The sequence below is a fragment of the Delphinus delphis genome, chromosome 16, assembly GCF_949987515.2.
Source record: "Delphinus delphis chromosome 16, mDelDel1.2, whole genome shotgun sequence".
In the NCBI taxonomy this organism is placed as follows: domain Eukaryota; kingdom Metazoa; phylum Chordata; class Mammalia; order Artiodactyla; family Delphinidae; genus Delphinus; species Delphinus delphis.
The window spans coordinates 164,295-179,272 of NC_082698.1; positions in this window are offsets into that span (position 1 = coordinate 164,295).

Below are 14,978 nucleotides of genomic sequence, written 5' to 3' on the forward strand. Positions count from 1 at the left end.
ACACGTACGCTCCCCCTAAAGCGTTGTCGTACCCTCACCTGGACCCTAAACCGTCCCCGTCCCCTAACCCTAACCCTAGCCCGAATCCTAACCCTAACCCTTCCTCGAAGCCTGACCCTCACCCGTCCCCTAATCCTAACCCGTACGCTAAGGCTAACCCGCGCCCTCACACGTACGCCCCCCCTAAAGCGTTGTCGTACCCTCACGTGGACCCTAAAGCATCCCCGTCCCCTAACCCTAACCCTAGCCCGAACCCTAACCCTAACCCTTCCCCAAAGCCTGACCCTCACCCGTCCCCTAATCCTAACCCGTACGCGAACGCTAACCCGCGCCCTCACACGTACGCTCCCCCTAAAGCGTTGTCGTACCCTCACCTGGACCCTAAACCGTCCCCGTCCCCCAACCCTAACCCTAGCCCGAACCCTAACCCTAACCCTTCCCCGAAGCCTGATCCTCACCCGTCCCCTAATCCTAACCCGTACGTGAACGCTAACCCGCGCCCTCACACGTACGCTCCCCCTAAAGCGTTGTCGTACCCTCACCTGGACCCTAAACCGTCCCCGTCCCTTAACCCTAACCCTAGCCCGAACCCTAACCCTAACCCTTCCCCGAAGCCTGACCCTCACCCGTCCCCTAATCCTAACCCGTACGCTAACGCTAACCCACGCCCTCACACGTACGCTCCCCCTAAAGCATTGTCGTACCCTCATTTGGACCCTAAACCGTCCCCGTCCCCTAACCCTAACCCTAGCCCGAACCCTAAGCCTAACCCTTCCCCAAAGCCTGACCCTCACCCGTCCCCTAATCCTAACCCGTACGCTAACACTAACCCGCGCCCTCACACGTACGCTCCCCCTAAAGCGTTGTCGTACCATCACATAGACCCTAAACCGTCCCCGTCCCCTTACCCTAACCCTAGACCGAACCCTAACCCTAACCCTTCCCCGAAGCCTGACCCTCACCCGTGCCCTAATCCTAACCCGTACGGTAACGCTAACCCGCGCCCTCACACGTACGCTCCCGCTAATGCGCTGTCGTACCCTCACCTGGACCCTAAACCGTCCCCATCCCATAACCCTAACCCTAGCCCGAACCCTAACCCTAACCCTTCCCCGAAGCCTGACCCTCACCCGTCCCCTAATCCTAACCCGTACGCTAAGGCTAACCCGCGCCCTCACACGTACGCTCCCCCTAAGGCGTTGTCGTACCCTCACCTTGACCCTAAACCGTCCGCGTCCCCTTACCCTAACCCTAGACCGAACCCTAACCCTAACCCTTCCCCGAAGCCTGACCCTCACCCGTGCCCTAATCCTAACCCGTACGGTAACGCTAACCCGCGCCCTCACACGTACGCTCCCGCTAATGCGCTGTCGTACCCTCACCTGGACCCTAAACCGTCCCCGTCCCCTAACCCTAACCCTAGACCGAACCCTAATCCTAACCCTTCCCCGAAGCCTGGCCCTCACCCGTCCCCTAATCCTAACCCGTACGCTAACTCTAACCCGCGCCCTTACACGTACGCTCCCCCTAAAGCGTTGTCGTACCCTCACCTGGGCCCTAAACCGTCCCCGTCCCCTAACCCTAACCCTAGCCCAAACCCTAACCCTAACCCTTCCCCGAAGCCTGACACTCACCCGTCCCCTAATCCTAACCCGTACGCTAACGCTAACCCGCGCCCTCACACGTACGCTCCCCCTAAAGCGTTGTCTTACCCTCACCTGGACCCTAAACCGTCCCCGTCCCCTAACCCGAACCCTAACCCTAACCCTTCCCCGAAGCCTGACCCTCACCCGTCCCCTAATCCTAACCCTTACGCTAACGCTAACCCGCGCCCTCACACGTACACTCCCCCTAAAGCGTTGTCGTACCCTCACCTGGACCCTAAACCGTCCCCGTCCCCTAACCCTAACCCTAGCCCGAACCCTAACCCTAACCCTTCCCCGAAGCCTGACCCTCACCCGTCCCCTAATCCTAACCCGTATGCAAACGCTAACCCGCGCCCTCACACGTACGCTCCCCCTAAAGCGTTGTCGTACCCTCACCTGGACCCTAAACCGTCCCCGTCCCCTAACCCTAACCCTAGCCCGAACCCTAACCCTAACCCTTCCCCGAAGCCTGACCCTCACCCGTCCCCTAATCCTAACCCGTACGCTAACGCTAACCCGCGCCCTCACACGTACGCTCCCCCTAAAGCGTTGTCGTACCCTCACCTGGACCCTAACCGTCCCCATCCCCTAACCCTAACCCTAGCCTGAACCCTAACCTTAACCCTTCCCCGAAGCCTGACCCTCACCCGTCCCCTAATCCTAACCCGTACGCGAACGCTAACCCACGCCCTCACACGTACGCTCCCCCTAAAGTGTTGTCGTACCCTCACCTGGACCCTAAACCGTCCCCGTCCCCTAACCCTAACCCTAGCCCGAACCCTAACCCTAACCCTTCCCCGAAGCCTGACCCTCACCCGTCCCCAAATCCTAACCCGTACGCAAACCCTAAACCACGCCCTCACACGTACGCTCCCCCTAAAGCGTTGTCGTACCCTCACCTGGACCCTAAACCGTCCCCGTCCCCTAACCCTAACCCTAGCCCGAACCCTAACCAGAACCCTTCCCCGAAGCCTGACCCTCACCCGGCCCCTAATCCTAACCCGTACGCTAACGCTAACCCGCGCCCTCACACGCACGCTCTCCCTAAAGCGTTGTCGTACCCTCACCTGGACCCTAAACCGTCCCCGTCCCCTAACACTAACCCTAGCCCGAACCCTAACCCTAACCCTTCCCCGAAGCCTGACCCTCACCCGTCCCCTAATCCTAACCCGTACGCTCACACTAACCCGTGCCCTCACACGTACGCTCACCCTAAACCATTGTCGTACCCTAACCTGTACCCTAAACCGTCCCCGTCCCCTAACCCTAACCCTAACCCTAACCCTAACCCTAACCCTTACCCGAAGCCTTACCCTAACCCGTCCCGTAATCCTAACCCGTACGCTAACACTAACCCATGCCCTCACACGTTCGCTCACCCTAAACCGTTGTCGTACCCTAACCTGTACCCTAAACCGTCCCCGTCCCCATCCCCTAACCCTAACCCTAACCCTAACATTAACCCCTAACACTAACCCTAACCCTAACCCTAACCCCTAACCCTAACCCAACCCTAACCCCTAACCCTAACCCTAACCCCCTAACACCCTTATCCTAACCCCTAACCCCTAACACTAACCCTAACCCTCTAACCCTAACCCTAACCCTAACCCATACCCTAACTCTCACCCTAACCTCTACCCTAATCCTAACCTCTACCCTAAGCCTAACATGTACCCTAACCTGTAGCCGTACCCTATCCTGTACCGTAACCCATACCCGAACCCTATCCTTTACCCGTACCTGTACCCTAACCCTGCCCCATTCCCTAACCCTAAGCCGTAACCTAACTCTAACACGTACCCTAACCCACACCCTAACCCTAACCCGTAGCCATACCCTAACCTGTACCCTAACTCGTACCCGAACCCAAACCCTAACCCTATCACATAGCCGTACCCAATCCCTACCCCATTTCCTAATCCTAACATGTACCCTAACCCTGACACATATCCTAACATATACCCTATTCCTAAACCGTAGCTGTATCCTAACCTGTTTTCTAACCCCACCCGAACCCTAACCCTATCCCTAACCCGTACCCTAACCCATACCCTAACTGTAACCCATACCATAACCCTAACCTGTACATTAACCCATATCCTAACCCATACCCATACCGTAACCTGTACCTTAACCCATACCCTAACCCTATTGCTAACCCTAACCTGTACCCTAATCCTAACCTGTACCCTAAACCTAACCCGTACCCTAAACCCTAATCCTTACCCTTAACTTAGTTTTTTTTGTGTGTTTTAAAAAATATTTTTCTGGGGTGAAAACAAATTGCAGAACAATAAAATAAGACAGAAAGTAACCTGAGTGCCCCTCCAAAAGCTAAGTCTGAAATACTTGATACTTCTGTTATATGGACTTTTATGTAGCCTATAAAAGGTGTGAGAGCTCAATCTGTTTTTCTACAGTGAGAAACATGATGTTCCACATGTAAGGAACACCTGAATAAAATGAGAAAGCTTTACATTATGCTAGTCGTTTCAGGGAGTGTGGAAGGATGGCACATGTTCAAATATTTTCTTTTCCTTTAATCTTTTTAAATTTCCATTGTTACAAAGAACTTGAATTATAATTGTACTTTTAAAAAGTAACAATGGAAATTTAAAAGAAAAAAATGTATATTGTGTGTTTACATTTCGTAGAATTATTATCCCTGAATCATAATTCTGTTAGTACACCAGTATAGAGATTTGTTCTTAATATTTAGGTGAGAACCATTTCCTTCTGTTTTTGGGAATAATTCTGTGAACTCATTTTCAGTAATGGCACTCTTCCCCAAATCAAAGGTTTAACAAGGGAGATGCAGGCAGAATAATCATGAAAACACAAAGCAATACAACAGCAACACAAAATTTCTAACTTCCAATAACAACTCAATTTAGAAGAGGGTTTATATCTTCAGAACAAAAGCATTCCTCCTTGACTTGCTAACGACTCAAATTCTGTGTATTCTACAGAGAATCTGTGATGTTATTCCCATAAAACCACCCTTTACTGCGTCTGCCTCCATTAGATTTCCTAAGCACTAGTGTTTTAATGTACAGGTTAAAAACAAAATCCTAATGTGATTTATTTATAATGTGTGTGCTCTTTGTCTTATCCTAGTGTCTAAAGTGTTCTCCTTGGCTGGACCCCAAATAATATTCCTTTACGTGCTAAGTGATATCTGGAGAGTGGGAGAGGTTTTATAAATACCCTAACCCTAAAGCATACGCTAACCCTAAACCGTACCTTAATCCGTACCCTGACACTAACCCTAACCCTAACCCATACACTAACCCTAACTCGTAACCCAACTCTAACCTGTACCCTAACCCTAACCCATACCCTAAACCTAAACCTAACCCATACCCGTACCCTAACCCTACCCCGTACCCTAAGCCTAACATGTACTGTATCCCTAACATGTACCCTAACACATACCCTAACCATAAGCCAAAGCCGTACCCTAACCTGTACCCTAACCCATACCCAAAACCTAACCTACCCATCACCCGTACCCTAACCCATACCCTAACCCTAACTGTACCCTAACCCTAATCCTAACCCTAACCCCTACCCTAACCCATACCCTAACACTAACCAGTAGACATACCCTAACCTGTACCCTAACCCTACCCCGTACCCTAACCGTACCCTGTACCATAACACTACCCCATACCCTAACCCTACAACATACCCTAACCCATACCCTAACCCTAACCCTAACCTGTACCCTAACCCCTACCCGAACCCTAACCCTAACCCTACCCCGTACTCTAACACGTACCCTAATGCTAACCCGTATCCTAACACTAAACTGTACCCTAACACATACCCTAACCCTACCCTGTAGCCGTACACTAAACTGTACCCTAACCCTAACCCATACCCTAACCCGTATCCTAACCCTAAACCGTACCCTAATACATACCCTAACCCTAATCCGTAGTTGTACCCTAACCTGTGCCCTAACCTGTACCCTAACCCTAACGCTAACCCTAACCCTAATCCTAACCTGTACACTAATCCTAACCTGTACCCTAACCCTTGAACCCTAACCCTAACCCGTAACCTAACCCGTACCTTAAACCCTAATCCTTACCCCTAACTTAATTTTTGTTTTTTTGTATTTTAAAAAATATTTTTCTGTGGTTAAAACAAATTAGCAGAAAAACAAAAGTAAACAGAAAGTAACCTGAGTGTCCCTCAAAAAGCTAAGTCTCAAATACTCGGTACTTCTGTTCTATGGACTGATATGTAGCCTATAAAAACTGTGAGAGCTAAATCTGTTTTTCTACGGTGAGAAACATGATGTTCCAGATGTAAAGAACACCTGGATAAAATGAGAAAGCTACACATTATGCTGGTCGTTTCAGGGAGTGGGAAAGGATGGCAAGTGGTAAAATATTATCTTTTCATTTATCTTCTCAAATTTCCCTTGTTACAAAGAACTTGAATTTTAATTGTACTTTTAAAAAGTAACAATGGAAAATTAAAAGAAAAAATATATATAGTGTGTTTAATTACATTTCATAGAATTATTATCCCTGAATCATAATTCTGTTAGTACACCAGTATAGAGATTATTTCTTCATATTTAGGTGAGAACCATTTCCTTCTGTTTTTGAGAATAATTCTGTAAACTCATTTCCAGTAACGGCACTCTTCCCCAATTCAAAGGTTTAACAAGGGAGATGCAGGCAGAAAAATCATGAAAACACAAAGCAATACAACAGCAACACAAAATTTCTAACTTCCAATAACAGCTCAATTTAGAAGAGGGTTTATATCTTCAGAACAAAAGCATTCCTCCTTGACTTGCTAACCAGTCAAAATCTGTGTATTCTACAGAAAATCTGTGATGTTATTCCCATAAAACCACCCTTTACTGCTTCTGCCTCCATTAGATTTCCTAAGCACTAGTGTTTTAATGAACAGGTTAAAATCAAAATCATAATGTGTGTGTTCTTTGTCTTATCCTAGTGTCTAAAGTCTTCTCCTTGGCTGGACCCCAAATAATATTCCTTTACGTGTTAAGTGATATCTGGAGAGTGGGAGAGGTTTAATAACTACCCTAACCCTAAAGTGTACCCTAACCCTAACCCATACCCATACCCTAACCCATACCCGTACACTAACCCTAACCCATAGCCGTACCCTAACTTGTACCCTAACCCTAACCCGTATCCTAACCCTAACCCATACCCTAACACTAACCCGTACCCTATACCGTACCCTAACCCTAACCCATAGCCGTACCCTAAACTGTACCTTAACCCTATCCCATACCCTAAACCTAACCCTAACCCATCCCCTAACCCTAAGCCGTACCCTAACCCATACCCTAACTCTAACCCGTAGCCATACCCTAACCTGTACCCTAACCCATCCCCTAACCCTAAAACCTAAACGCTCACCCTAACCCCTAACCCCTAGCCCTAGCCCTAGCCTTCACCCTAACTGCTAACCCCTAACCCCTAATCCCTAACCCTAACCCTAAACCCAACCCTAACCCTAACCCTCTAACCCTAACCCTAAACCCTAAACCCTAACCCTAACCTTAACCCCTAACCCCTAAACCCTAAACCCTAACCCTAACCCTAACCCTGGAGACGTGCAGGAAGCCGGGCTGGCCCAGCTGGCCAGAGTAGGAGTTGGAGGGGTCCCAGCAGGTGAAATCACCATGCAGGATAAATTCCTTGGACTTGCCATAGGCCAAGGGAGAGTCTCAGGGCAACCCGCCCCTCTCTGGTGCTGCTTGGAGAGACCTCGCCAGGGCCACTTGGCTACTTTGGAGAAGCGCGCGGGAGAGAGCTTTACACCAGCAGACATTTTGTAAAATTTGAGAGCGTAGGCTCAGGCCTGTTCTCAAAGCCTTTACTCAAAGGCGAGCCCTTCCTGCGGCCGTCAGGTTAGGGGGCTCCGTGACTGTGCCAAACAGCTCTGCTGTGAGTCGTGCTTCCCTCCTCTACCCACCCCCACCGAGTCCCTGTCCCCTTACCAGCGGTCTGCGGCCCTCCGCTCCGCGCTCGGATGCCGCTGGGGTGCCAGGGACCCACGGGAGGGGTCGTTCCCAGCCGCCGCGCGTAGGTTTCCTAGACCCGCGCCGGCTCGCCGTGGGCCGGCGGCGAGGAGCCCCGAGGACGCCCCGCGCCAGGTGCGCTCTGGCCATGAAGCCCACTTCCGGGAGAGGCACGCGGACCGCCAGCGCGCTCAGGTGAGCCGCAGCCAATGCCGAACAAAACCCGCCCCGCCGGCGCCGCGTCCGCGCGACACAGCGCCGTCTCAGCACTCCTGGCACGGGCGCCTGGGGCCGGGCGTCTCCTCTCCTAACAGCGTGAGGGAGGAAGCGGCGCCCCTGCGAGGCCGCTAGCGATGCCCCGATGCGCGGGCCCCTGCGGCGCGGAGACCGCTCCAGGCTGGACTCACCGAGACCAAGGCCGCCAGCAGGAGCGCTTGGTGGGACCCGGCTTGGGCGGGGGAGCTACAGGCCCCCGCAAACAACCCAATATCTTTAAATGGAGAAAGGACTTGAAAAGACCCTTCCCCAGATAAGACGTACAAATGGTCAACAAACAGCTGAAGAGATGTTAAACATCATGAGTCAAGATGGAAATGCACATTAATACCACAACGCCATACCCCTCCACAAACACTAGAAGGCCTATAACCAAGAAAATTAAAAATAACTAATTTTGGCAAAAATGTAGAGAAATTGATACAGAGTTTCCCATGGGGCAAATGAATCGGTCCTGGAGATGGATGGTGAGAATATTTGTACAACAATGTGAAGGTAGTTAATGCCACAGAACTGTATACTCAGAATGGTTTAAATGATAACCGTTATTTTTAATCACAATGAAAAAAATGAATGAAGCACTGATGATACATGTTAGAACATGGATGAACACTGAAAACATTCTAAGTCAAAGAGGTCATGCAGAAAAGGTCGCCCAGATCATACTCATCTCGTGTGCTTTAAATCCATAAAGGTTTAGAAAATGAGGGAAAGTCTCAGTAATGGTTTCAGAAAAAGAAAACTGGATCACAATGGGAAAAGATATTTCCATGCAGTTGGGGAAACAGTGAATGTTGAAGCGGGCCAGTGCATAGGATTATAAGGTGGAACCATAAAATTTCCTCTTTGGGACTTTATGTGCTGGTTCCCTGGGAGAGGAGCCCAGTATTGGGTAAAACACAATGGAGTATTTTATGGGAGGTGGTGTGTTTTGTACTGCTACTTACAGTTTCTTTATACACTTGAAATTACTAGGAAGTAAATTACTTTTCAAATGAATCATGTCAAAACTATGCCCAAAAAAATGCAGAGAAGACATCAAACTTCATGATAGAGGCAAAGCCTTAACCAGATGCGATTCACCTAAAGCGGTGATGCTCATCTTTCTTGTAGGAATCCACGCGTTATTAACAGGCATGGTGGGAAGATTATATTGGAAGCCACTATGTGTTGGGTGCTGTGGATGACCTGGATGTAGTAGAAACAGTAGGATATCTGAATTCTAGTTTTCCACATCAAACCACCAAAAAACTGTTAGAACTAATAAATGAATTCAGTAAAGCTGAAATCAATACACAGGGTACAAAATACAAAGGGTACAAAATCAATACACGGGCTGCCCTGGTGGCGCAGTGGTTGAGAGTCCGCCTGCCGATGCAGGGGACACGGGTTTGTGCCCCGGTCCGGGAAGATCCCACGTGCCGCGGAGCGCCTGGGCCCATGAGCCATGGCCGCTGAGCCTGCGCGTCCGGAGCCTGTGCTCCACAACGGGAGAGGCCACATCAGCGAGAGGCCCGCGTACTGCAAAAAGGGGGGAAAATCAATACACAAAAATAAGTTGCCTTTCTATACACTAATAATGTGCCATCAGAAAGAGAAATTAAGAAACAACCCCATTTACAATTGCATCCAAAAAATTCCTAGGAATAAATTTAACTGAGAAGGTGAAAGCACACCTGAAAACTGTAAGACACTGATGAAAGAAACTGAACAAACACAAATAAATGGAAAGATATCCAGTGCTCATGTTTGCAAAGAATATTCTTAAAATGTCCATTCTAGGGCTTCCCTGGTGACGCAGTGGTTAAGAATCCGCCTGCCAATGCAGGGGACAGGGGTTCGATCCCTGGTCTGGAAAGATCCCACATGCCACGGAGCAACTAATCCCATGCGCCACAACTACTGAGCCTGTGCTCTAGAGCCTGCGAGCCACAACTACTGAAGCCCGCGTGCCTAGAGCCTGTGCTCCACAACAAGAGAAGCCACCACAATGAGAAGCCCGTGCACTAAAACGAGATGTGGCCCCACTCTCCGCAACCAGAGAAAAGCCCGCGCGCAGCAACGAAGACCCAACGCAGCCAAAAATAAAATTAAAAATAAATACATTTATTTTTAAAAAATGTCCATTCTACCCAAAGCAATGTTCAAATGCAAAGTAAGCCTGGTCAAAACTCCAAAGGCATTTTTCACAGAAACAGAACAAACATTCCTAACATTTGTGTGAAAACACAAAGGCCCCTGAATAGCCAAAGGGATTCTGAGAAAGGAAAACAGGCTGGAGGCATCTTGCTCCCTGACTTCACACTACATTAGGAAGCTACAGTCACCAATAAAGTGTGTAACTGGCACAAAAACACATTCACACACCAGAGGAACAGAATAGATAGCCCAGAAATAAACCTACAGGTGTGTGATCAGTTGATTCACAAGAAAGGAGCCAAGAACATACACCAGGGAAAGGAGAGTCCCCTCAATAAACGGTGCTGGGAAAACTGGACACCACACACCAGACAACAACACTGCACTCTGTCTACACCATACACAAAAACTGGCTAAAAAGCCAGTTTTCCACATCAAGCCCTTCCTCTCCTGGGTCCTCTAAAGACAGACACCCTCAGCGGTCAGCCACGCACAGGAACCTTCCCCCCACTTTTCCTCACTTTTTCCCTCAGGAGCATCACCTCCCAGCAGGTCCTGAGGAGACCAGACTTCCATTACTGTGGCCTCGATGCCTGTCCTCCCGGAGCTGCGGCCGTCAGCATGGCCTCGGCCCCGCGTGTTCCAGAAGCCAAGGCTCCAGTGGGTCCTGAGGAGACCCAGCTCTTCTCAGCTGCTCGGGCAGAGCCAGGTCCGCAGTCAGAGCGGGTATTCCTGCGGAGGGTCAGGGAGGTGGGCTGGCGTCCCCTCCAGCCAATGCGAATGTGCCGACCAAGCCTCCCTCACAGTTCAGCAGAGGCCCCGCCCCCTGAGAGTAGTTCTGCTGAATCCATTAAACTGCAGAAATTCAAACTGAAATACAGCCAAATATCTCATGACTTCTCCAAAATAGTTAAGGAACAATTTAACTGGAAACCATATGAAATGAAATGACTGCAGACACAAACTTTAAAACTTACACAAAAATCATTCAAATTTATTCACAGACATTCAAAATGCAAAACTATCAAAATTATAGAGAAACATAGAAGAAAATCTACATGACCTTGGGTTTGGTCTGTAGATCATGAACTTTGAGATTTAACACACAACACAAAAACCCAATCCACAGGGCTTCCCTGGTGGCACAGTGGTTGAGAGTCTGCCTGCCGATGCAGGGGACACGGGTTCATGCCCTGGTCCAGAAGGATCCCACATGCTGTGGAGCGGCTAGACCCGTGAGCCATTGTCGCTGAGCCTGCGCGTCCGGAGCCTGTGCTCCACAACGGGAGAGGCCACAACAGTGAGAGGCCTGCGTACAGCAAAAAAAAAAAAAAAAAAAAAAAAAACCAATCCACAACACAAAATAAATAATATTGTGGACTTTATAAAATTAAAGATTTCTACTCTGAAAGACCTTATTCAGAAAGTCAAAAGACAAGCCACAAACTGGGAGAAAAATATTTGCAAACCTCATATCCAATAAAGGATTTGGACTCAAAATAGACAAAGACCTCTGAAACAGCCCTATAAAAACGTGGGTAAGGATCTGAACACACACACACAGCCAAAAAAGATATACAGATAGTAAAAATCAAACAAAAATATACTCAACATTATATACCATTAGGGAATTAAAATCATGAGATATCACACCACACCTATTAGGAATGCTTAACTCCAAAAATGTGACAATACCAATTGCTAGAGCATGAGGAACAACAGGAACTCTCCCTCCTTGCTTTTGGGATGCCTGTACAGTCACTTTGTAAGACAGTTTAGCAGTTTTCCTTTCCAAAGCTAAACAAGTCTCACCTTGGGATCCAACAATCATGCTTTGAAAATCTATGTCCAAATGCAAACAAGGATGCAATTATGCACAGCAGCACTATTCATAATGGCTAAAAACGTGAAGAAATCAGGATATCCTTCAATAGATGAATGCATAAGCAAATTGGGGTACATCTATGTCAAGGTGACTAGAATATGCCACCCCAAAATATGTCTCTCTGACATAAGGATTATTTCAGTCTGCTTAAAAAAAAAAAAAGGAATCTGAATCCCTGTTTGTGAGTTGTAGGAGCCTCAGGAACTGAGGATGGGGTCCCTGAGGATAGGCACAAGATACAAGATTATAGGCATTGGGGCTTCCCTGGTGGCGCAGTGGTTGAGAGTCTGCCTGCCAACAGGTAGGGGACATGGGTTCGTGCCCCAGTCTGGGAAGATCCCACATGCCCCAGAGCAGCTAGGCCCGTGAGCCATGGCCGCTGAGCCTGCGCGTCCGGAGCCTGTGCTCCGCAACGGGAGAGGCCCGAGTACCGCAAAAAAAAAAAAAAAAAAAAAAAAGATTATAGGCATAACATGACTGCATTCTTCTTTTTGTATTTTATTTTATTTATTTATATTTTGGCTGCATTGGGTCTTCGTTGCTGTGTGCAGGCTTTCTCTAGTTGCGGCGAGTGGGAGCTACTCTTCGTTGCGGTGCGCGGGCTTCTCACTGCAGTGGCTTCTCTTGTTGCAGAGCACGGGTTCTAGGCGCGCAGGCTTCAGTAGTTGTGGCTCGTGGGCTCTAGGGCGCAGGCTCAGTAGTTGTGGCGCTCGGGCTTAGTTGTTTCGCAGCATGTGGGATCTTTCTGGACCAGGGATCCAACCCGGGTCCCCTGCATTGGCAGGCGGATTCTTAACCACTGCGCCACCAGGGAAGCCCGACTGCATTCTTCTTAAACGAGCCTGACCTACACTCACACGAGATGGTTTTCTCTTGTATGCACACTGACATAGGCACCTTCAGTCTGAACTGCAGGCCTTTGGCTTCACCACCTCCACTGACAGCGTTAGCTTCACCTGCTGTGAACCACCTCCTATACGATTTCCAGAACCAGAAAGCATCGAAGAGCTCATGCTCACGTGTAATCACGTTTTACAGGACCAGAGACTGTGCACTAGCATATGGGCAACTCATACTGTCCTCCCTTGAGAGCAAGAAGATCTTCCACTTGCTAAAATAGCAACTGTGCTGTTGGTGGTAAACTCAAGGCTCTGGCTTTGGGCATCAGGTCCTCACATCAGAGACTGGCCCTGGTTGCCCATGTGCCTCAGAAAGCACACAGACCTCATCTGTGACTCTGGGAGGTGGGAGCCCAGGAGTCACACCTGGCCCCTGGCCATATTAATCGCCCGTCCTTGAAGAATAACACTGCTCACTTTCCAGTCTTTTCTCTCTCCTTTACAAAGAGCAGAGACCGAACGCTGGGTGGTAAGGAAACTCTAGCTTAGTGAAGCAGTAGGAGTTTCAAGGGTTATTCCATGCCACGCAGTCCACAGTTGGCAGGCTTTCTGCGGGACGCAGGGCCGAGCCCTAAGCTCACATGGCGCGCTGAGACCATGCGGCCCCAGTGAGAAACTGCCCATTGCGAGGCCCAGCGGCCCCCATATCCTTGAGTCTTAACGAGTATGAGTGTCAAAAGTTTATTACAGCTGGAAGGCCAAAGAATTATGGGGTAACAGTCTGCTGTTTGGATGTTGTGGCCAGGGCCACACTCAGTGTTGGAGGGTTATTACTTCTCTTGGCAGGCTATGAGGCTGTGAGGGAAGAGACACTTCTCTCAATCACATGGATGTAGGGAACTGAACCACCCAGGGGTCTGTCTATGCTGCCCAGGTAGCTATTCTATTGCACAGTAACATGGTCAGCTCAGTGACTGGCAACAAGGGCTTGACAGGGCCCAGGCTGGCCTGAGCTAGAGGACTGCAAATGCCTGCCTGGATGGTTGAAGGTCAAGGGCTGTCCTGGCTAAGACCTGACTGTCTACTGCTGGCCACTTGAATAGGACAAAGGATCCATTCAGTCCCAGGAGGGCCCAACCAGCCTTCAAGTATGCAGCACGTGGGGGCTGGCAGGTCACTACCCCCAGTCCCTATATAAACCCACACATGTCTTCTGAGTGCTCTGTGGGTCAGGGCTGTGCTGGAATCTGGGGCTGCCCAGACAGAGTGGGCAGACAGAGGGTGGGAGGACAGAGGGACACCCTGTGGGACTTCTGGGGCCCTCCACAACACTTGACTGAGTAGAGTTAGATTTGAAACAATCAGTGACCAGAGTAGACATTTCATTCTTCTAACAGAGCCCAGTACTGGGGTACAGAAAATCAACGGTTCAGCTTACCTTCCTGACTCATGTGTGACCCTGGGCCACTCCTACCCTTCCTGGACGCCTCACAAAGATGGAGAGTGAGGAGGCGGAAGAGGACCAGTTATGCTTAAACCTAACTCTAACCCTGATCCTCTGATTCTAACACCCTAACCTATAACCCTAATCCCCCTATATATAATCCTAAACTGTAACAACCCTAGCCCCAGACCCCTAGACTGTGGACCCTGACCCCCTAAGCTCTAAATCTTAACCCTCCAAACCTGACTCTCTAATCCTGACCCATAACCCTAAACTCTGACCCCGACCCCAGCCCTAAACTCTAGCCTAGCACTGACCCTGATCCCCAACACTGACACTGACCCTGGATTTTGAGCCAGAGCCCAACCCTAACCCTAGGGGTTAGGGTCCTTAATCCTGATCCTAGCCCCTAACCCCGGGAAGTCTGTACAAGACGGGTTCTGGCTTCAAGGGTCATTTGAACTTTGGTCTGTCCATATCTTGCATATATCAGTTCATTCCCAAAGAAGTAGCCCCAGTAGCAAGGAGATCACGGTCCATTCTGCCATAGTTTGGGTCAGTAGTCCCTGACTTGAACCATGATCTTGGGCGGGAATGGCCATGGTCTCGAGTCTCTAATTCCTATCCCTGTCCCCGACCTCGATGCTGATCCTAACAATGAACAGTGACTCTGAATATGGCCTCTGACATTGACTCTTGACCCTTTCCCTGACCCTGGTCCCCAATCAGA